The sequence below is a fragment of the Aphis gossypii genome, chromosome 2 (assembly GCF_020184175.1).
Source record: "Aphis gossypii isolate Hap1 chromosome 2, ASM2018417v2, whole genome shotgun sequence".
Classification (NCBI taxonomy): Eukaryota; Metazoa; Arthropoda; class Insecta; order Hemiptera; family Aphididae; genus Aphis; species Aphis gossypii.
In genome coordinates, this window is record NC_065531.1 from 71,299,830 (window position 1) to 71,322,946 (window position 23,117).

Below are 23,117 nucleotides of genomic sequence, written 5' to 3' on the forward strand. Positions count from 1 at the left end.
AAAATTATTGCCAACTTAATTTTAAAACGCCTAAAATGGCTTTAGTCAAAACGGTATTTGGGCAAAAAGGAAAAAGTTAACTTTGGGTGAAACAGACTCCCACCGAAAGTTTAACCTTGTGAAATGTTATTATAAATATATTATACATATATTTAAAATACATAAAATCGAATGATGACACAAAACACTTATTATTGTAAAGAAATGTATCCATCATTCCGCTTAGAAACAAATAGTATAAATAAATCTAAAATTGTCACACTATTAAGATTTAACACTTACTAAAATTATTCTGTTTATATCCAATTTACCCGAAAATGATTAAAAAATGAGTATTCAGTACATATGCTTGTATCCATTGATATCTATTGTCGAGTTTGCATGGTTCTTTAAATATATTTTTAAACTACTCGAAAAGTAAAAAATAAGTTCTTAAGTACGCCATCTGTGCTAAATTTCCAATCGACTGACACATGCAACTTTTTGACCTTTTTTTACTTTTTTAAAACGTGTTTTCTAGAAAAAAAAATCACAAAATTGTAAAATAAATAGCTCTGAATCGATTTTCTGAAAACATAATACGGTCTAAATTGAATATCAAATAATAAATAAGAGAATTTTTTTTCTATGAAATATTGTAAACTTAAACTAAAACACTAAATAATTGTTGTATTTTGTTTGATTTCATCGTTGTTTTCATACTTAAATTATCAAAATGATTGTTCAAATTTTGAATTATATTTTATTTAAAAGAACATTTAACATACCTTATTATTTTTTTATTTTATTACTATAATAAATATCAAGTTTGTATTGCTGTATTGGACATTATTATAGTAACTTAACATATTACGCAGTTACTATAATAATATATTTACGATATTTTTTTAGAAATTATACAAACAATAAATAAATACTTTTAACGGACAAATATGTTATTTTTCTACTTAATATTTTAATAACTATTGCATTAACATTGTTAAACCTATCGAGCAGTAACACTAGATTAGTATAATTTTACTGAATGTTGTTTATTTTCACAAAATCTCCGTTCTCGAAATGTTGTTACCAATATCTATAGTAATAAATCCCTTAAATATAATATATTTTGATTACAAGTAGCCCATATTATAGCATCCCACTTTGGTACCATCGTCGACAATGAGCCAAATTGAATTACAAAAACGTACTTCAGTTCTGAAAGGATACGAAATTCGGAACGTATAAATAACTTTAAAATATTTATGAATAAAAAATTCCCAATTTTTGTAAGAATTGGTACTAACTCTCTTATTCAGTTTAAAACTTGAGACTATAATACAGAAATAATGTAAAAGTATGACATCTACTTAAACCCTATGTCAGTATGTCGAGTACAACTTACGTATAACTTAAATCGAAAACAATAAATAAAAAAATAATATTCATAAATATTTATATAACAATACAAAATAATGTATACCTACTTGTAAACAACTCTAATTTAAATTATATAAATAATTTGTATTTATTTTATAGTAACAAAAAAATATTCTTGAATTGTTTGTATCAGTTACATAATAGCAATACAGCAAAACATCTAGTACACAATAATATTATATTATATTAAAACATCATAAAGTTTAAATAAATTAAACTTTGTTTTCATTTTGATAAGTATATTAAGCAGTTCTGAGCTCAGATTACTAAACTTGTACTTAAATAAAAGAAAGATGATTAAATATTATACTATATATATTTTGTGTGTGTGTGCTTAAGTTATACTATTATAAAATCTATTATCCCAAATTCTATATAAACTATGTACGTAATTAACTCGTTACGGTAATATACTAAATCGATGAAAATATACGATTACTCCATCGAAAGTTAGTTGGTTAGGGATAATCAAATTATTTTATCTAAATTATATTATTTAATTTGGTAAATAACAAGAAAATTCTGATCGTGGATTACACAGAATATAATGGCAGTATACCTTTATTATAGTATTTTACTAAAAGGTATCAAGGTACATTTGCAAGCATCCATTAATCATTATATCAATGGCAAACTCTCTGAGCATGCGTCGCATGTTTAAAAATTAAAATACAAAAGTTATTTTTTTATCAATAAAGAATCATAATTTATAACGAAAATTTCATCTGTTTCTATTATACTTATCTGTTCTTACTGTTTTCTACTGTACTAAATATTTTTTTATTTCACTATTAAGTTTCTCTTGATAGTATGAAGATATATGAATTCATATAGTAATCACAATCATTTGACTTATCTATTTTGGATTTATATTTTGTTGATCTAAACCGAGCGACTCTTTTCGCCCCACACAAAGATAATGGTAAAAATATATTAATAAAATACATATATACATATCCACATACGTAATAGTAAATTCAAAATTAAAGATCCGATACTGCTTACAAGTCACGATCAAAGTTATTGTAGCATATTACTGAACTATGACCGTCATGGGACTGCATTCGCCACGTCTTTTCCACTCTACAGAGAGTATAGCTGATAATACTATAACTTCTGACGGACAAAGTAGTTTCCGTTTGGATGTTACACATTTTCTGTTGCCTAGATATTATTATATTTTAATATATACTTATTATACTTGATAAAAATTCCAAAAGTTTTCATGACGCAATCCATTCACGGGGAATGTTGTTCGTTTTGTTTTTTGTTTTTTTGTTTTTTTATATATATATATATATTTAATTCAATCTAATGTGTTCCGAGAACAAAACGCCAACATTTGTTTTTAATTTTCTTATTAATTAAAATTCCACAGTTGCAATATAAAACGTGTACGTTGAGTACACTATGTATAATATATTCATATTAATAAACTTTCCCTAGAAACATTATTACCACGCCCATACTACACAATACGTAATTAATTAAATTTATTACTTATATAAAATATACCTAAACTTGGCGGTACACCGCCAACTTTTATAAGCTGAGTAATATTTTTTTACATCAATTAAACGTGTAGTACTTAGTATAAAAGCTAGGAAAATTTTTAAACGAATATTTTATAATATACCATATACTATACAGAAGCTTCTAAATTGTATATGATAGAATAGATTTTACAACGAAATAATCAAATTATCTATTGAAATGGTGTGTTTACCTGAACTACTATTATACTAGAGAACATTATCACCATTCATAGAATAAAATTTTATTCACGTGAAAGCTCGATTGTTAATAACATAAATTTATCTACTCTGTAGTCGAAAACAAGTTTATTAGATTATGTTTAAAACAAAACATTTCTGTTATCCGGTGTGGTACTACACTACGTAATAATATATTTTATTGTAAGATCATACAACCGTTAGAACAAATGCGAACATTATTGCTGATAAAAAAATTAACGATCTATAAGTGCGTATAAGAGTCAGCATTTTGGATGTATGACCACAGATAATCAATTATCTAAGTTCGATCAAATATCTGTATTTGGCTAAAATGATAACTGCTTAACTATGAATAGGGATAAATTATGAACTTGGACGAATCGATATAAACGAAATAACGACGTTGTCGTTGTTGAATTGACGCTTTATCAATAAAGTCGATCAATATAATATGAATACCGATGCTAACTGTCAAAAATATTAAATCCTCAACACACATGAATCCCGTCGGACAATATTATTAGTGTTGGGCGGCGTATTATATAGGCAATATAGGTACATTACTGTGTTGAAGAATAAATTGAGTGAAACTCAAACAGTTAAACTTCCATTTAACGAATTATTTTTGTGAACCATGACTTTCATTGTTAATATTATGCGTTAATTCTATTTAACCAACTACTCCATTATACGGTTTTTTTTGTTTCCCGTGAGACTTCGTTAATAGAAGTTTTACTGTATTTTATTTACTCAAACTTCTGATTCAATTTTTAAGTGACTATATTATATACATATACGTAGTATACGTGAAAATTACTTATTATTAATAATTATTGCTTTAATAAATAGATAAAAAATAATAATGAGAAAAAAATTTAGAACACACTTATATATTAGTTATATCGATCAAAATTGAATTCAGTATTTTAACGAGAATTTCCTTTTTAATGAAATTGCCGCTCTTGAGCGCCGTGCCACTTCAGAGTAAATGTTCAATATTAATTATTATTTGCAATCACAAGTACGCGCTGGCTCTCATTTAAAAAAGGAGCTTTCTCACTCTCTTAACAGGATTATTCGCCAAACTCTCTATGCTTATCTCGTGACATTAAAACGGCATAAAATCTTTAAGGATGTATCCAGTAAAAATATATATTTTATTAAAATGTAATAGTCGTATTACTACAACATTTTAAAACTTAGAATTTAAATTTAATTTATAAACGCATAATTAATGGCTGAACATAATTGATGAATCGGCATGTACATAATGTATTTATGTACTGCCAAAGGGCCATTGGAAATATGTTATACCTTTATTCGAAATGTTCATTAGTCATTATCAATAATGTTACGAGCTCGTTTGATCTTCTCTAGCCATCAGACGTGGATGAAAATAAAGGGGTCATAGTACAACACAATCGAGCGACGGGGCAGCTATACATTGGATTATTCCGACTGCGAAACGGCACTGATTCATCGTTATTTGCGAGAGCGTGCTTAACCGTCACTGCACACCAATATTGTTGTTAATATTGAATACATATTGAAGTATAATAATCTAAATGGAAGCCTTCAGACAAAAGACAAAAATAATTTTGTCGTTGCTCGCAAGGTTTACACCGATGACAAACCTCCCGGTCTATCGAACCTATCAATACGGTTCGGTTGATAATCGAATGAAAAGTTCGATTATAGAAACGGATTATTTTTTTCCAGCTCAACGGTCGGCAGCAGATGAAATTATGACCTCTAGCAAATTACGCGTTTAAATCAAGTTTTACCGGGAAATGCCTATCTATAATATAATTTTATATACATATGATTATGGTAGTCGTGTTCTCATCGGACAGTGCGGCTTGCAAAGGCTTCTGATAGAATCGATAATAATTTCATGTTTTCGCTGTTTATACACAAACTATTTTAATGTATTCTAACTATAAAGGAATCACTAGTCCTTGTTCATCAATATTACACTAAATATTTTAAAAGTTTAATTTATTGTAATATAAATAAACATCATTTGGATCAGTATGTTTATAAAATTATATTTATGTACCCGTAATATAATATAATATTTATTATACATCTATAATAATGACAATTATAAAAAGAAATATATATAATAATTTACTAAATCAAAATATTTTATTAAATTTTCATTTTATACAACGTAAAATTTAATGTATTCGTCAATCGTAATTAACATTAAAGTCAAAAAAATAAAATAAACTATTAAAAATTCAGTTGTATTAAGAGTTATGTTTGGGATAGTACTACCTATACGAACCAGAATTTTTCTCATCTGCATTTGACACCCAAAGTTAATCTCGGGTACACACATATCTCTGTGCATGCTACCTGTATTCGACAAACTAATATAATTATACGCGTAACCCGTGAGCTATTTTTTTTTCCATCCTCGCTAAAACCAAAAAACACTACTCAACTATGACAAATAGTCGAGAACAAATTACAGACAAAGAAATTTCATACGAAAACACTTTTTTGGCATTTAATCATTATAATAAGTATTATCTATATTCCCACTTTGTTTTGATTGTGCTAAAACACATTTTTAAATTAACAATTTTTTCATTAAAATTGTTTTTGATTCTAACCTAACCGATTGTAATTAAATATTTATATTTAATAAAAAATCCAATAAGTATCACTTGATTTTATTTATTTTATTAATTTGTTATTATTGTTTTTTATAATGTTTTGTTTATATTCATTCAATCATAATTTCATATTGAAATCATGTTATTATATCTTGTTGATTAAATTATTCACAGTTAAATATATCAACAAAAAGACATATTATATCCATACAATTTGAAAAGGTTAATGTATTGAACTATTTAATGGCCAAAATATTTGGAATGTCTCAAAATGTTTTGATTAAATTAAATTACATTAAAGTCAAAACAAGAAAAAACAGTTTTCTCTACGTTACCGTGTTCCAAGATAACGTCAATAAAAACTTTTTGCCAACAATAATTATTTCAAATCTTTCATAGTGTATCTCATTAAAAAAACTAAAATACCGAAGATAGATATATAAATACACAATTAATGCAGAATATTTTAAAATCTGTTTGTGTAGTTGAATTTCTGCTTTACGTTTTATACTTAAATTTGGTTTACAATTAAACAAAATAGTATGTTATTTAAAGTTAGACTTTCAAAGAAAAGTAAATAAAAACAAATATATATATATATATATATATATATCATAAAGAATTGTACGTTTGTCTTTTGTTTCATCTTATTTCTTTGTATGATCAATATTTTCTTAGAATACCATAAATGAATATACTGGAAGCTCAATTAAAATGTCAAGAGGAATAATCCCATGTAATTAGAATAAATAGGACATTATATGCACTAGGTATATTTAAACTTTATTTTATATTACATTAAATATAATATACTTGCTACAAACGCCAATAACGGTAGCAATTAAGGTATATTAATAAATAATAATAAAAAAAATATATTAGGTAATAAAAATTATTTATATTTTTTTCATAACACGGTATAAATAATTTTTAGATAAACTTTTTGAAGATAAAAATATAAAAATATTTACAGATCTAAAGAATAATAATATGTATGTATACAGTTTTATATTCTTGTATTACGGTATAATTCATACTTTTTTAATAGGTTTTATTAACAACATTTTAACTTCAAGTTATATGAATTTTAATATTTTAAAGTAAGTTTCTAACAATATTTTAGATCACTATTAGATCTCAGGCAATAAAATCAGATATGTTTAGCATCGTCATTTACATTTTGCATGTGCTGCATTTAATTAGTTAGAGTAGTTTTAAAAGTGTATATAAAAAAAAATGTTAAAACTAAAAAAATACAGTCATAACTCATAAGTCATAATTTTAACTTTCAACTATAAAATATATGAATAGATTTGGATATAATTATAAATCGTTTTTCACTAATATAAATTAGTTAATTACTAAAACTAATATTTATCAATATGATATTTATTTATATTTGTATAATTTAATAAAACAAAGAGATACCTACTTAGGTGATACTAAAATGTGTTTCTTGACTTGATTTTATACAGGTATGCATATACAATTCATCGGGTTTTAGGATTTTATTCATTTTTAGTGTACATATCTATATACAAAAAAAAATAAGATTTTTAATCAATATTAATTATAATTTATACCATGTTTTAAAAGTATTATTATATATATAACTGTGATTTTAAATTATCATAATAAATACTTTAACATTTTATTTTTAAGAGCAAATTTAAATAAACAATTTTTTTGAGGTACCTATCTAATTCTCTGTATTCGTCGTAAATCATAATAGATTATAATTTATAATAGATAATTGATTAGTAGTGAGCCCACCCTTCTCCACACATACATACACCTTAAATAGAACCAAAAAAGATTATTTATTAAAAAAAAAAAACAAGTTAATAAAAATCCATATTAGGCTACCTATACATATTCTTTACTACTAACTTTAAAATTATTAGTCATTAACTATTCCTTCAATTGTTATTCCAAAGACTCAATGCTCTATATGTAAACTTTAAAAGTATATCATTTACAAATATGTTGAAATTTTAGGTCGTTAACTTTAAGTAGAATGGTGCAGTGGTGAATTAATATAAAAATATTTTTAAAATGAAATTCAAATATGTTAGAAGTTTTTTAACAGAATAAAATCAAAATAACAAATATTAATCAAAATTAAATTTGAAATTATGCATTTTTATTATCAGTATTAAAAAATAAACTGAAATTAATTATTTAACCAAATAGTTTATTGGAACATAAAATACAATAGATTTCAGTACATAACATACGAGACAGATATCGAACCATCAAACATTTTCAACCATCAATATCTGTATAAGAGGGATATTTTGTGAAACTTAACTGCTCTTGTTTTATACCACAATATATGTATTAAATGAAAATTAATTCATCATGTCTGTAGCTCCTTCATTTGTTTAGTCTAAAATATTCAGTTGGTATGAACATGTTAATAATATAACATAATATAAGTACCTAACTCAAAATCATAGTATTTATAGCCAGTGGCATAATTATAGAACATGGGATCGTATATCCTTCATACAAGACAAGTATACAGTAGATATATCTAAATGTACAAAATTTATAAAATAAATAAAAAAATCAGTTTAACGAAAATGTATAGAAAAAAAATGTGTTACTCAAATTATTACAATGTTATCACATGATCTAGGTTACAAAAATAACTAAATAATATTATTTCATAAATTTTGATTACTGTTTGATTATCAAATTATTTTTTTTTTTATACAAATATAGGTAATTAACCTTAGTTAGTTTCAATAGTTTTTAAATCCCCTCGAAAAATATGTTTTAATTATAATAAAATAACTAAAATTGTTGTTCTTAGTTTAAATAATATCTATATTTTTTACGTTCAATTTATTTTGAATTTCAAATGTTTGAAAAAAAAACATGCATAATAATATGTATTATTATTTAATATTTTTAAATGGCTTTAAAAAGACTTATAAGAAACCTCGTATCAATAATTGATAAAGTACTTGACATTTTCAATTTTGACGATCTCTCAAAAATACTAACTTGCTCCAATTTTTTATTAAAAACTACCCTCAAGATTAAAAACTAAAGCATTTTTTCTACCGATTTACGTGTATAATAACACATACATACTCAATCGTAAAATAAATACATCCATTACTCCGCTCCGAATCTAAACAACAAGAAATTATGCGCAGAAATCTCAATAATATAAAAATAAACCACCACAAAATTATTTTCCCTGTATTATTTTATCGTGCAATATAATATCAGGATAATCTAGATGTGTTTGGATATTAAATTATACGAATTTATAGTAGAAAACACGTTTTTATACACTTCATTTGGTTAAACATCCTGTAGATTACATTTTGATGGCTTTCAAAAACTCCTTAAATTCTTAAAGTGGCAAAAAATAAAAATACTTGACTTCTGTTATAATGTAAAAAATTATATATTAAAACTGTATACCTACATCATAACAATTGTATTATGATTTTTACCTAAACATTAAAAGGCAAAAAAATAACTTCTAGCAGTAGGCATAAGTTACATGTAATTATATGATATGAACAAAGAAAATTATCAACGAAAAACTAATAAGTTTTTTATTCCAGCGATGCACAAAACTTTGTGAAATTATGAGATGTAATAATACGACTCGCGGGCACGACTGCACGAGTTTAATTATTCGACGTTGTACCTACCTGCTATAGTATAGTTCGTTTCCATTAGATTGCCAATTAACAGTCCATTTATTTTTAACTGCCCATTAAACAGCGTAAATTATTGTCTGTTGTTAGTTTTTTATGTTTAAGCAAATTATCTACCGTCATGAGTTGATGAATTTCAAGGGGGGAAATGGTACTTTTTATTTCGTTATATTAAACAGTATTTTAGTAAAACGTCCTATATATATTATATATTTAATCCTTAATAAGCATTTTCTAATAGCTCTACAAAATTATTTAATGTTTATGAATTAAAACACTATTATCTTGTTGAATCTTATGATATGATTATAATATTTCATTATACAAGTAGTATAATATACTCTTATGTAGGAAAAATTAAATGCGATGCAAAAGTCAAAACCTTTAAGGAACTTAAAAAAAAAAGGCAAGTAATCTATTGGAATGAAGAATTGGAGTTGTATACCAACCTTCAGGTTGAAAAAAAATATATAAGTAGTAAGTATTTTGGTGACAAGAACTGAACACAAGTTATACACTATAATACTACTCGTGATAAAGATATAAAAATTTATCGATTAAAAAATTATTTTTTGAGGGAAATGAATCCTGAAAATATTAACCCTATATTTTTTGTGATTTGGGATATTTTCAATAGCCCGAGGCCTGACAAAAAACTACGAAGTCAAAATTTTAAAATTGTACCTATTTCCCTTCAATTTTTAACATTTTTAAAATTAATTTAAATTTCTGATTAACGTATCAACAATTGCAGTTTTAATAATAAACTTAAAGTACGTGTTAGGGTATAACAATAATATATTCAATACTAAACAGAGTACACTTTTGCAGGAAAGTAAGTAACGTAGTTTGTATAATATTCCTAACAGCCGGTGAGTAACAGAATAAAATAAGCAAAAAATGGTCGCTATTCCTACCATTAAAATTTAAAATAACAGTTGAATAGCTATGAGAAAAACTCATTTTCAATTTTAACCACCAAAAATTGTTGATATGCTACAAGTTTTTATTTTTTTTTTTTAAATCCCAAGTTCGTTATTTTAGGAATCACTAAATTCTTATACTTCAAACTTAATTATTTGGTGAAATTTACACTACTCTCGTGAGAGAATATAAAAGCAAACTCTTACCAGGACGGTACTGAAAAAATTTCTCCTTATACAATTGTATATAATATATATTATAAGTATCTAAGATGGCAAATGATTATATAGAATATTTCACTAAACAGTCATTTTGTCAACAAATTTTTATTAATTAAATTAGTCAAGTCATAACAACATAATATTTTTGAAAATAAGAGTGGGACAGATGAGATAAGTTGATATACTACTCTGTTCATCAAACTTTTAAAATTTAAAACTTTACTTTGAATCTTTAAATTTTTACAGATTGCAACTACTAATTTTAAATTATTTTATTTTTAAATCCTCTGAAAAAATGTCTGCTTTGAAATAATATAAAATTAAAAATGTAAGTAATTAATTCATAATTTAAAAAAATGTAAAACCCATAAAACTATAACAATAAAAATAAGTAAATGTGTACAATTTTTCTTCAAAAATATTGAGTTGTCTTATTTTCAAATCGTATATATAGAAAAATATAGGTATAATTTCAAAAATACATGTATTATTATATTTAACGATAATATTATGACTTAGTTTAATGATAAGTAGATAATAACCTAGTATATTATATTGTACATATATTGTTGTTACATGATAAACGACTATACCATCATGATAATTTCCTAAAGAAGCTCTGGATATAATTATTGTCGTAAACGTTACTTTTTTATCCTCAAAACGCAATCGCCCGGGGTCGGGGCGTGTCTCTGTGCTTTTTTGCACGCCCACCCGTTTATCACTGCTTACCCATCCCTACAGTGGTGGCATATTAAACGGGCTAAATCCGCGAGGAAAACGGAATCTCTCCAGGATTTACAAATTATGCCACCGGGTAAAAGTCTGCAGGCTAACATTACCCGTCGTTAAGACCTGAGAGCGTATTATAATATTATATTATAATAATATAGATAATAATATGTAGACGTAAATTCGCGCACGCGTATATGCATATATTATGGTCCGTTAATGGAATTATGCACCGAACGGGACGCTACCATTACCGCGAATGTACAGTGGCGCAGTTCTAATTATTATTTAGTTTCATCTGCCTGCGGCGGTAGTTGTTGGGCTAAATATATATACACTCACTTTGGCCACCGACATTACTTCCCTCTTACCTCTCCGATCCCGAGGCAAACCCCTTACAGCAAACTCGCTTGTACGTCATATAGGTATATGTCTGAAGAGAGAGCGGCACCTGACGTAAAATATTTATTAAGTTAGGTAACCTGTTTTAAAAGTTTTTCATTTAGGCAAAAATGTTAAGTCAGTAATTATTCTAAAAATATATATAATATTATGATAATATATTAAGCAATATACATCATCACGTAATCATCACATTTTTATTTATTTTTTACTTTGAAAAATCTACTTAAAATCATATTGTAATTTTTCATCTTAAGTGTCAGATCATAATTTTTACAGAAATAATAAAAAGAGTAATATATATTTAAAAAACGTTTCAACGAATGAACCACGAAAAGAAGTATGTTTTAGAACCTAAACGTTAATATTGTATTGAAAATAAAAACATTTCAGAAATGTCAAAGCATTTTAATTCATCCAAACTTCTCGATAGAAGACTATCTGGTTATAGTTAAACAGAAAATGACAACCAAAAATTGATTAGCCAAATATTTTTCACTCCGTTATGACTTATACTAGTTTGAAAACTATAATTTTGAGTAATTGAAAAAACGTTAACTTACGACATATCAAGATTAATCCACTAGTCCATGTTCTTAAAGCCTTTCATTTCCTCGTGCAACTCGAATAGAAAAAAAAATCAATGACCCTTTAAAATTTTTCCATCATCTTAAAGTTTTACTTTAAACTATCGCATAAATTCGAACTTTTGGTGTAAACTGTAATAATTAATCAGACTCATGGTTGTCCATTTAGTTTCTAACTGAGATTGTATAGCTATCCAGATTATACCAAGCCAAGGTTTAAAATCTGGACCTTTGTGACATCCATTACTTGACCAAACCAATATTAATTAATTTTTCCATATGACCTTGTCATAGTCGTATAATTAAATCGGATTAAATGTCAAGAAACATTCGCTAAAAAGTTTTTAACGTTGGGTTCTATCACTGGATGGCCTCCCTCCTCATGTGATCAAGTTGTATTTTATTGTATATTATGTTCAAATTTGTTTATTATGCCTTGTAGCATAGATTGTAAATATTCTTTTTTAAATAAACAAAAAAAAAAAAAAAAAGTTTTTTTTCTAATTTGTCGTTTATATTTTTATCTTTCAAAATTTCTATTTAATATCGTACGGTTTTATTAAAAATATCATAGTGTAAATTCTACCTAATGACTAAAAAGTATTTTTTTTATAAGTATTCAGTACCTATGTACATAATTTAAAAACATAAAACTCCATGTGTTAATGTATTGTAAACATTAAAGAATTATTGCCTGCGTATGACGTAAGTATTGAACAGTATACAACCTCACGTCGTCATTTTACAACACGGTTATATTATTTTAGAATCATTATTGTTTCACGAAGACACTCTCGCTCATTCGTATTCTATTTTTATTGTCTTCGTGGATTTAAACTAGCAAATATAATGCACGCTTATCGAACGCATTATTCCTTTCGTCTGCAGAACGATAATAACAATGAAAAATAGTGGTTTTAACCACCAGCGGTTTTGAACAATATTATTATTTCATATTTATCGGTCGATTCGATGAAGGGTACTATATATAAACACATCGTACTCAAACATAAGATCACAATAGAATGTGGTTAGATATGTTCCAGATTTAAGATGTAATAATATTATGCATATGATGGTTTTTACTGAATGCATTACACTCATCACTCATCTGTTATGTTATATAAATAGTAGAATTTTAATAAAATTATATTATTGTTGTAACACTAGTCTTTTTATGTTATCTAAAAATAAGATTATTTAAGTTTATAATAAGCTTTGAATGGTACCGTGTAAGAAAACAAAGAAAAAACATTTTAAATAAATTAATATGAAATTAATGTTAAGTACATAAAATTTATTTATTCCTTTTCACGATAAAAATAAATATTTAAGTATAAAAGTTATTGATATTATAATATAAAATATTAATCATAAAGAAAAAAAACCTATAATGCAGAATAATATTATGTTCAATATCCGTGATATTTTCTTGTTTTTAATAAAAAATAATCTTAATATTAACTATAATTATTACTCACCCTGGAAGTTTTCTTTCTGACCTCGTAAAAAGTCTTATGAAAGTTTCCATTAGAAACATTTTTTATTTCAAATATTATAAGTTATATATATTATTATATACCTACCTATCTACCTGCCTACCTATGTTACATAATCCTATAGAAGTAAGATTATTAAATGTTAAATGAACAAAATATTTTTTGGTAAATCGCATAAATGTGAGATAAATATAATTAAATATTAAATGTAACCATATCATAACTACTTCCTAAGTTGTAAAATATATAGTTAAAACAATACGAAATATTACAAAATATAATATATTATGAGTTACGATAAAAATAAAATGTATCTGTTTGATATTATATTATGCTCTAATACCTGAAAGAAATTCTTTGAATTCATTTTCTATAAATACAAAATTTAATAGCACTCTTTTATTCACCTCTTACTTAGTTTTTATCGACATTGGATGATTGAACGCTTTTGACCGTCATCAGATCAAACATAAATATAAACATGAGAAAATGAGAAAAAGCTATTCATTGAAAGCAACTTACAGAATAACTTGAGAAAACGTTGGGTTTTTGAATGGTAACTTCTAATTTAAGTATCAATACAGTAAATATAAAGCGGTTTTCCTATAGGACTAATATTGATCCCAAATATATTTAAAATTAATTATCGTTTATAAAGGTACGTAAATTATAGTCGAATAATATAATATTTAAACCATGTATTCGAAATTCTATCAATTTTTAAAATTGAAAAATTATATTATTTCTAAAATAAAATTAAAAAGAATTATATTTAAAAATATTGGATGCAAAATATTTTTATTTATTTTTGATTAGCCATAGGTAATATTTCTGTGATCGAAATAAATATTACGTAATCCATTACAATCAATAAAAATAAATAATTTATATTATATTAGACAATGTTAGATAAACAATAGCTGCCGAATTAAATAACTTGGTTGTTGAAAATCTAATTTACTTGTTAGAAAATTATAGTGTGCTTATTAAAAAACCATCATCACATCTACTATGTGTTAATAATAATTAGACATTTTGTTACATCGAAATTGGGCACCCTCAAAATCGAACGAACACATTTATCGTTTTATTGTGCAGTAGATGGCCTGGATGAGAAAATGTCTACTTTTTCTTATGAGTATACTCAATTAATCCTTAATAGTCTAACACCGCAGACTTTCCAAGCTCAATGCTCGAACACTGAAACTCTTAAGTAATTATTTACACAGAATGATTATGTCAATACATTTCAGAATTCTATAGTAGTGTAATGTTATATTGGAGGTACCATCATCGATAAATTATTACAATGTAACAAAGATATTCACGAGGTAAGTATCTCATCGGTCGTAAAAATAAAGTCATTTATCTATACCAGATGCTGCATGTATCTATAATTATTCTACAGACTTAAAACACCTAATGTATTTATATAATATGGTGTGTCAACTCTTTGGTCAATATTAATTAATCACAGTGTATCAATATTCTAAATAATAAATACGATTGCATTGTCAGTAATACTACTTCATTATTAAATATAGGTAGATACACAAAATGAGATATTTAAACATTCAAGATTTATACGTAATAATGTGTTCAATAAAAACAGAAACGTAAATAAACGGTTGACCAGGGTACGGACGTGTCAAAATATTATATAAAAATAACAAAAACAAATAACACTAAAAATAATATACTTAGTAGCAAATATAATGCAATATGAATATATTATCATGGGGTATTATTTTAATAATAATAATCTATTATTATACAAAAAATTAATTTCTAAAATGGAATACTTACAATAAAACAATTATTAAAATTTAAGTCATTAAAAATAAAAATGTGTATAATACAACTAAACACTAAACAATATTAAATTCATCGAAAATGATATAGATATATAACAATTAAAATTAATGATTTAAAGAAATATTTAAGTGATTATTTTATAAGTATTTTATTACCGTTATAATTCTGCTAAGTGTAAAATATTTTAAGTCAAATTATGTATATTATGTGAATTAGTACTAATTAAATTAGCATGATAAAACCCATTGCTTCCATTTCTCACCACAATCTAGTCTTACTCAGAAATAAACATATTATAAACTATTACATCAAAACTCGTTTTGAAAATAAAATATAACTACTTATAAAAAATAGATACCAAATACCATTAATTAAAACCAATAGAGATAGGAAAACCAAAATATATTTTTAGAACTTGTTGTTCAAAAATAAAATTCACTAAAAAATAAAAATAATATTATTAAATAAAAAAATATTACAACAAAATATAATAAAAGTAAAAAGATTTCTAAATTAAATTCTAATATTTTGTCCTATTCTAACGAAAAATGTTAGTAAAAGATAATGTGGCGAGCAATTCAGTCTCGTTGTTTAATCTATAATACTACTCTAGAAAGATATACTATTGAAAATATTATGATCTGTGTACTATATATAACTAGAATTAGATAAAAATATTAACACATAATCACAAAATGTATTACATAAAAAACAGATATTATGGAACAAAAGCAAATTAGAACATAAAAAATGCAAGTATAAAGTCGTTCGCATGCAGTTGTAAATATAAATATTAATATATAACTTACTGAAAATAAAAACATAAGCACTTTTTAATTGTTCATTTATTTATTTAGTAAAAACATACCTCGGAAATTTGGCCTTTGGCTGATTATATATTTATTTTTTTCATATTTGTTCTCATTATTTTTCAGTTTGTAAATTTTCATGTATTTTGACCGAGTGAAAATGTTTTGTTACTCACATTTCATATTTATAGAAAACAAACAAACAAAAAAAATAAATAAATAAATAACGGAAAAACATTGAAAATATTTTAAGAATAATTATTATAGCGGGCATATAGAAAATACTAATATAAAAATTCAGTTAACATTTAAAGTATCTGCGATTTTTTGTTACAAGAAAATAAAAAAATTTGGTTTTGAAATTAAAATTTAATAATTTACAACAAACTTATATTTTGGTCAAAAACATATAACAAGTATTATAACTTATATTATAACTTAGATATATTAAGTTATAAATAGTATATAGACTATACCGGAATATTTGACGAACATGCCCACCCCTATGTTTTTCTTTAATAATGAATTCACTTAAATTCTGATCTTCAATCATTTAAAATCATATACCACCCCACAAATGTTATGTGGAGATATTAACTTATGTTTTTTTTATATAAACAAAAATCATACTTTTTCTAATAAATTATTAAACAAATTGTTTTTTAAATATTATTACCTATATTAAAATCAAAAGGCTGAAGAGTAAAAATTGAGTTGTATAACATTGTGTACTAAGGATAAGACATTGAGACAGTGGGTTTAGAAGATTTAGGAGCTACGATGATTTGAAAGCTTTATAGATTAATCTTCTAACATATTATAATTTAAAAACATTGTCAGAATATAGTTAACATACAAGATATTATATTATACCTAATTTATACTTAGCAAAAACCATTTTAAAGGAAAATTATCTTTAATAAAAATGTATTTGAACGACTTAGAAACCCGTTAGAGTTTATTATTTAGATACATAAGCATTAAAAATATCGGTTAAATTATTTTCAGTAAAACAGGTTAAGCCATATTTGAAAAAAAAATATATTTTATAACCACTGGATACATCTTAAATATAGTATCTAAAATCTAAATAACTAAAAGTATGTATTAAGTACCTATATTTAAAAATATTCAAAATCTGAATTTTAATAAATTCATCATTTAAAATAAAATTAAAGAAAGATTTTAGATTGGTGAATCGTCATTTATATATATATATATAAGTCATAAGTAAATGTTAACAATCATTCAATGGTTTATATAAATAGCTTTATATTAGTCTAAATATTTTGAAATTTTCAAGTTTCTATTTAGAATAATTCATCAAATTTATTTTTAAATAACATATTATCTTTACTATAATAACCATTAACTGAGATATATGAAGTAAATTATTATACTATTAATAAACAGTTAAAGTTATAAAGAATATAAAATATTATAATCTAATATTTATTTATTAGCTGGAATAACTCTATGAAGATAGCAAACAGTTATTTAATATGACGTACACTGTACAGTATAACAAAATACGATAAATATAAATTACAGTAAGTATACAATTATACAATGTAAAAGTATTTACTTAGTATATTATATAGAATAACTAATATTAACAGACTATTTATTCTGAATTTAATCAAATTTTAAAGGCTTGATGATATATATATATATATATATACAGTGAAAAAATAAATCTTAATTAGTCGAATAAATATCTAACGGACATTAAACCATGCTTACAGGTGATAAAAAGGCATAATTAGTTTTTGTATTTTTGATGAAAAATAGTGTTTTATTTCTTGTGTTTTTAAAATAAATTTTAAAAGTTAATGTTCTCTAATGACCTAGGGTAGACTAATTCATTATTGAATTATTTATAAAAAAATGTCGAGCTAATATATTTGATCCAGTAATTTTGAGTAGGTATAATAATTTTTAAGGAAATTTTAATTTAAAATATATTTATGCGAAAATTAATATTGAGTCGATTTTAACTATAAAACTGATTACACAATAAACAGTTCCATAACGTCAAATAGCTGTGAATTATTTGAGCTGTGAATGGATGATGGAAAGTGTGTATACATTATTATTAAGTACCTACCTACACATATTTGTTAAATCTCAGACAGACATAACGCACATGACGGCTAATCCGTACAAATACGAAGCACAAGTTTAAAAATATACAAAGCAATTATACTCTGCTTACGACAATAGGTAGCACGTACATATTATATAAAATCTAGATCGTCGTGTAGGTTTTATTTTTTTTTTTTTTTAATCTTGAACAACATAAACGTACAATTTCAAAAAAATTGGTAGTAGTCGCACAAATGAAGTCTATTGGTATGAGATGAATGTACAAAAGTCGGAGAGAACGGTTTATGCGAATGACGTGAAACAATAGTTTTGACTGTATACATATAGTAAAAAGAACGTAGAACTTTTTATTTTGTTTGAGTATTGCGCAATGAACACTTTATGGTACAAAATCCACCAGACGAAAGTTATTTAGGAATAATCGAATTTGTGTTACCGTTCAGCAAATGGTACGTTTTATAAGAATAATAATAATAATAATAATTACATATCATCGACTTCCAGCTCGGCTAACACAGCACGCGAGAATTTAAAACACGTTCCGATAGCTACTTCTTATAAATTACAGAAGTTCCTGATGCAGCTGCGACTATCGTGCAGTCATGTCTAACATAAACCGTAATGGTTTTCAAAAAAAGACCTGTACATTTACAACTTTATTGGTATTAGATATGTCGATAGACTTACAAGACACAGGTTCAAAATTCTTGATTTTTAGATAACTGTATTATAATATTTCTATAACAATTAACTATGGTCGTCTGAAATCCTTTACTACCCAACCGTCAAACAGTATTATCGTCCAGCGAAAAATACAGATTGGTTCATACAGTTTCCTTAATGGAATTTCACAGCCCAGAAGCGGTTAAAAATTGGATTATTTTAAAAGCGAGATAAAGTCTGTAAATATCATTACGGTTATTAAAATGGTAATCGATTTTGATAATTTTGCTAATAGACTTTATTCGATCTATATTTTACACCTAATGCATCGAGATGTGACGAATAATTATTGAAAAATTTAGAGTGTCGTGATCAATGGTGTGTTTACTTTAAAATATTAAATTAAGCGGTTGTTTGTTTAAAAAAAAAAAAAAACCAGACGAGTCAACTTTATTGACCAACAATTAAGAGACATAGTTTTTGAAACATAATACGAGTCGAATTCAAGCGTAATTGCTTTTAAGATAGTCAACATAAAACAAACGTATGGAATATTAAATGGCGAGTATCTATTAAACTGCTATAACAGCAGAGTTAAATAAATACAATTTGCGAAATATTGCAGAGGGTTTTATATATGAAATTGTTTTACTTTGAAGATGAAATTCTTATTATATTAATATGTTGCCAAGAAACAAGTCCGGGTCAGCCAAAGGGACAAATATATATTTATATATATACAATCGTAAATGAGATATTGTGTTAATGGTTCACCGAAAATACTTTTGGCAACAACTTCCTTTGTGACCACGTTCTCGGTAAATCAAAAACAAAACTCAAATGTTTTTCTCGTTCTGATTCATCTTTTAGTTTATCTTATCCTTATTATTACGTTTGAGTCATAGTATTATAATACCGTACATAAATGTTTTGTTCGTTGCTAAAATATATTTATATAGGTTTAAAATTTAATTAATAACAAGTACCAGCTATTGCCTTGAAAAATGATTTTTTTTTTCGATGTCATCGTGCGCTTCTATAAGTAGTATGCGTTTTGTGTATGCACTAATGATTTTAAAAATCCATGAATACGAATGTATTATATTTTAATATTACTTAACAAACACATTACAGTAATAAACTAATATATCAAAACGTTTGTGTAGGCGTTACATTAAAATGATGAAGCTCGATTTTAGAATTTCGTTAATATAAACAACGCTGAAATTAATGTGATTATACACTCTGCTATGAACTTACAAGTTACTAGTACTGTACTATAGAACTTTGATTTACAATAATATTATTATATTGTCATATTTTTGTTTATTATTGTTTTTTTTTTTTTTTTTGTGATAAAAATATATACCAAAATAATTAAATAAATAGATTCAATTTATTTCGCTTGTGAATTTAAACCAAAATCGTTTATTAACGTGTCTGCCTACTTTTTAATTCAAGAGTATAAAATATTAAAATAAAGACAACAGTATTTATGAACAGAATCGAAATGGTTGAATTCGATACTAAAACAAGTAGTGAACCGTTCTACCGTACAGTTTGTAGTTGTCAAATAATACTTCGTTATTCAGTAAGTCTCTGTATTAAAATGAGTACAATTTGAACTCGATGATAAATCCTTGCATACAAACAAATATTCTGAGCAAAGACTAGCTGGGTCAACTAGCTTATATCACAAAGTATATTTTATAATCTATTTAATGTATATTGCTATCTTTAACTATTTATTTTACTACTATTAATACGTAAGTTGAATTAATTTTTCTGAAAACATTGTATTTATTATAAATTAATAATATTTAAATATAAATTTGAGTCAATATAATAAGTTACCATAGGACCATGTGAATAAATGTATGGCATAAAAATGCAACAGTAAAAAAATTAAACCAAATGGCTTAAATGATATATACATATAATAATATTCATTTAAGTTCTATTAAAAAATTGATTTTTTTTTTGTTTGGTTTAAATATCAGCTAATATAGTAAAAATGTTTACTTAGAAGTGTATACCAAACAATTATGTTAAAATATATTTTATTTGGTATAGGGTTATGTTACTAAGGTTTACGTAAGACGATACTGTTTGTTTAAGTATCGATGTGCACCCGGTGGATTTTGTTTCATTAACTTTTATCCCTCATTCTTTGTACCAAATGGATAGAAAATTAAAGTGGTTTTAGATAAGATTTGAGATCGTCTATGTGTCAGAGTAAAATGCTAGGAAAGCTTTGTCATCGTCAAAATCACCAGTACTTAAATACTAAAAATAAAATAAATAACTTTAATAGCTATAGGTGTATAAATATACAGGTGAATCCGAGATGGGTCCCAAGTACTATTGAATCTAATTGCAGATACTATATTAGTTGGGTCCGTGATTTTTACAGGTATTTTAAGGAAATAACAAACAATTGTTATTTTTCTAAAATTCTCATAACCCGCTATTAGCTATTTTAGCAATTACTTTTTTACTTACTACTTTTTTTTGGTATTTCCTATATTATGAAACATGTTAATTATTTCTAAATTATTATTTAAGAAAACATAATACATACCATTATAATTAGTATTTCTATAGTTCTTATGCTATATTGATAAATATATATATATATAAAATCTGAACATTTCATATTTCTCGTATAAATATTGAAAGATATTGAAACAGACTTTTTAAGAATTATAGATAGAAAAGTGTATTACAGTATAGTACTCACCAAAAGAAAATTAGAGGCCCAACTAATGTAGTACCTATAAAAATTCTTAACCCAAAAAGTATAACAATTTTTAATTTGGGACCCGACTTGGATGCAGCCAAAAATACGTATCCGTGAAATAAACTTAGTGATATACGCTGACAAGCAGTCTCCAATTAGAATCGTTTTCCGTTTACTGCTAAATTATTGAATTCAAATTTAATATCCTAATTTGACACCTAATATACGGCTAAACATTACTCATTTGCCTACTTTTTTTCTTGTAAACCATTTAGTTTCACTTTCCTACTAGAAAATATATTAAAGTTTAAAATCTATTAATTTGTTCTACCCCAAAAGGTTTTAACACAAAAACACACATCATGATAACATCAAAATATTCATCAGTCTGTTCAACATTATAAAACAGCCAAAATTACTATTACTATTGTTATTTTATATATGCAGTGTATAAAAAATATAATTACACACTTAATTCTGAAAAAAAATATTATTGAAATCTTTTAAAATTGATCTTTAAATGAGACGCTTAGGACTACTGAGAATCTAAGTACAGAGAAAATCTAAAACTTAAAAATACTTTTCTTAGTATGCTGTATAGTTGTAACTGGATGAAGTTATTAATACGACACGATATATTCTGGGGAAGAATTTATTGATTATATATATATATATATATATATATATATATATGGAAAAAGAAAAACATTCTGGTTTTAAGGTTTTAAGTATGATAATCTTAAAAAAATAAAACATTGCTCATAGTAAAAAAAAAATATATATTTTTACCATATAATATTACCATTCTCATTTAAAATACTGTTTGTTTTTTTTATTATAACATATTTGTTTAAACATTTTTTTGAAAACTATTTTATCATTAGTACGAGTAATTTATAGTTCCAAATTTTATGACAATAATACTTTAATTTTATATGACTTAGTACCATTAACATTGTATTATTTCCTGCAAATAGTTTTAATAATTGTTAGAATAATAAAATATTATTTTCAAACTATTCGATGTCATAAAAAATACTACCTATTGATAACATGTTAAAAACTTTGAACAAGTATGAGTACAATAATAATAAGTTAGGTGATATAATAACCAAAACAAATAAGTAAATACACAATAATGTATTGTACATGTCGGA

The 23,117-nt window shown here is 25.0% G+C and overlaps 1 long non-coding RNA gene across 1 annotated transcript; it reads right to left on the minus strand.

Moving 5' to 3' along the window:
* Positions 1-263: 263 nt before the first annotated feature.
* Positions 264-16,683, minus strand: LOC126550315 (uncharacterized). The gene is made up of 3 exons (XR_007604377.1): positions 16,511-16,683; positions 7,212-7,310; positions 264-516 (listed from the first exon to the last, which is right to left on the minus strand). It is a non-coding gene; the product is annotated as an uncharacterized LOC126550315 (long non-coding RNA).
* Between the last annotated feature and the right edge of the window lie 6,434 nt (positions 16,684-23,117).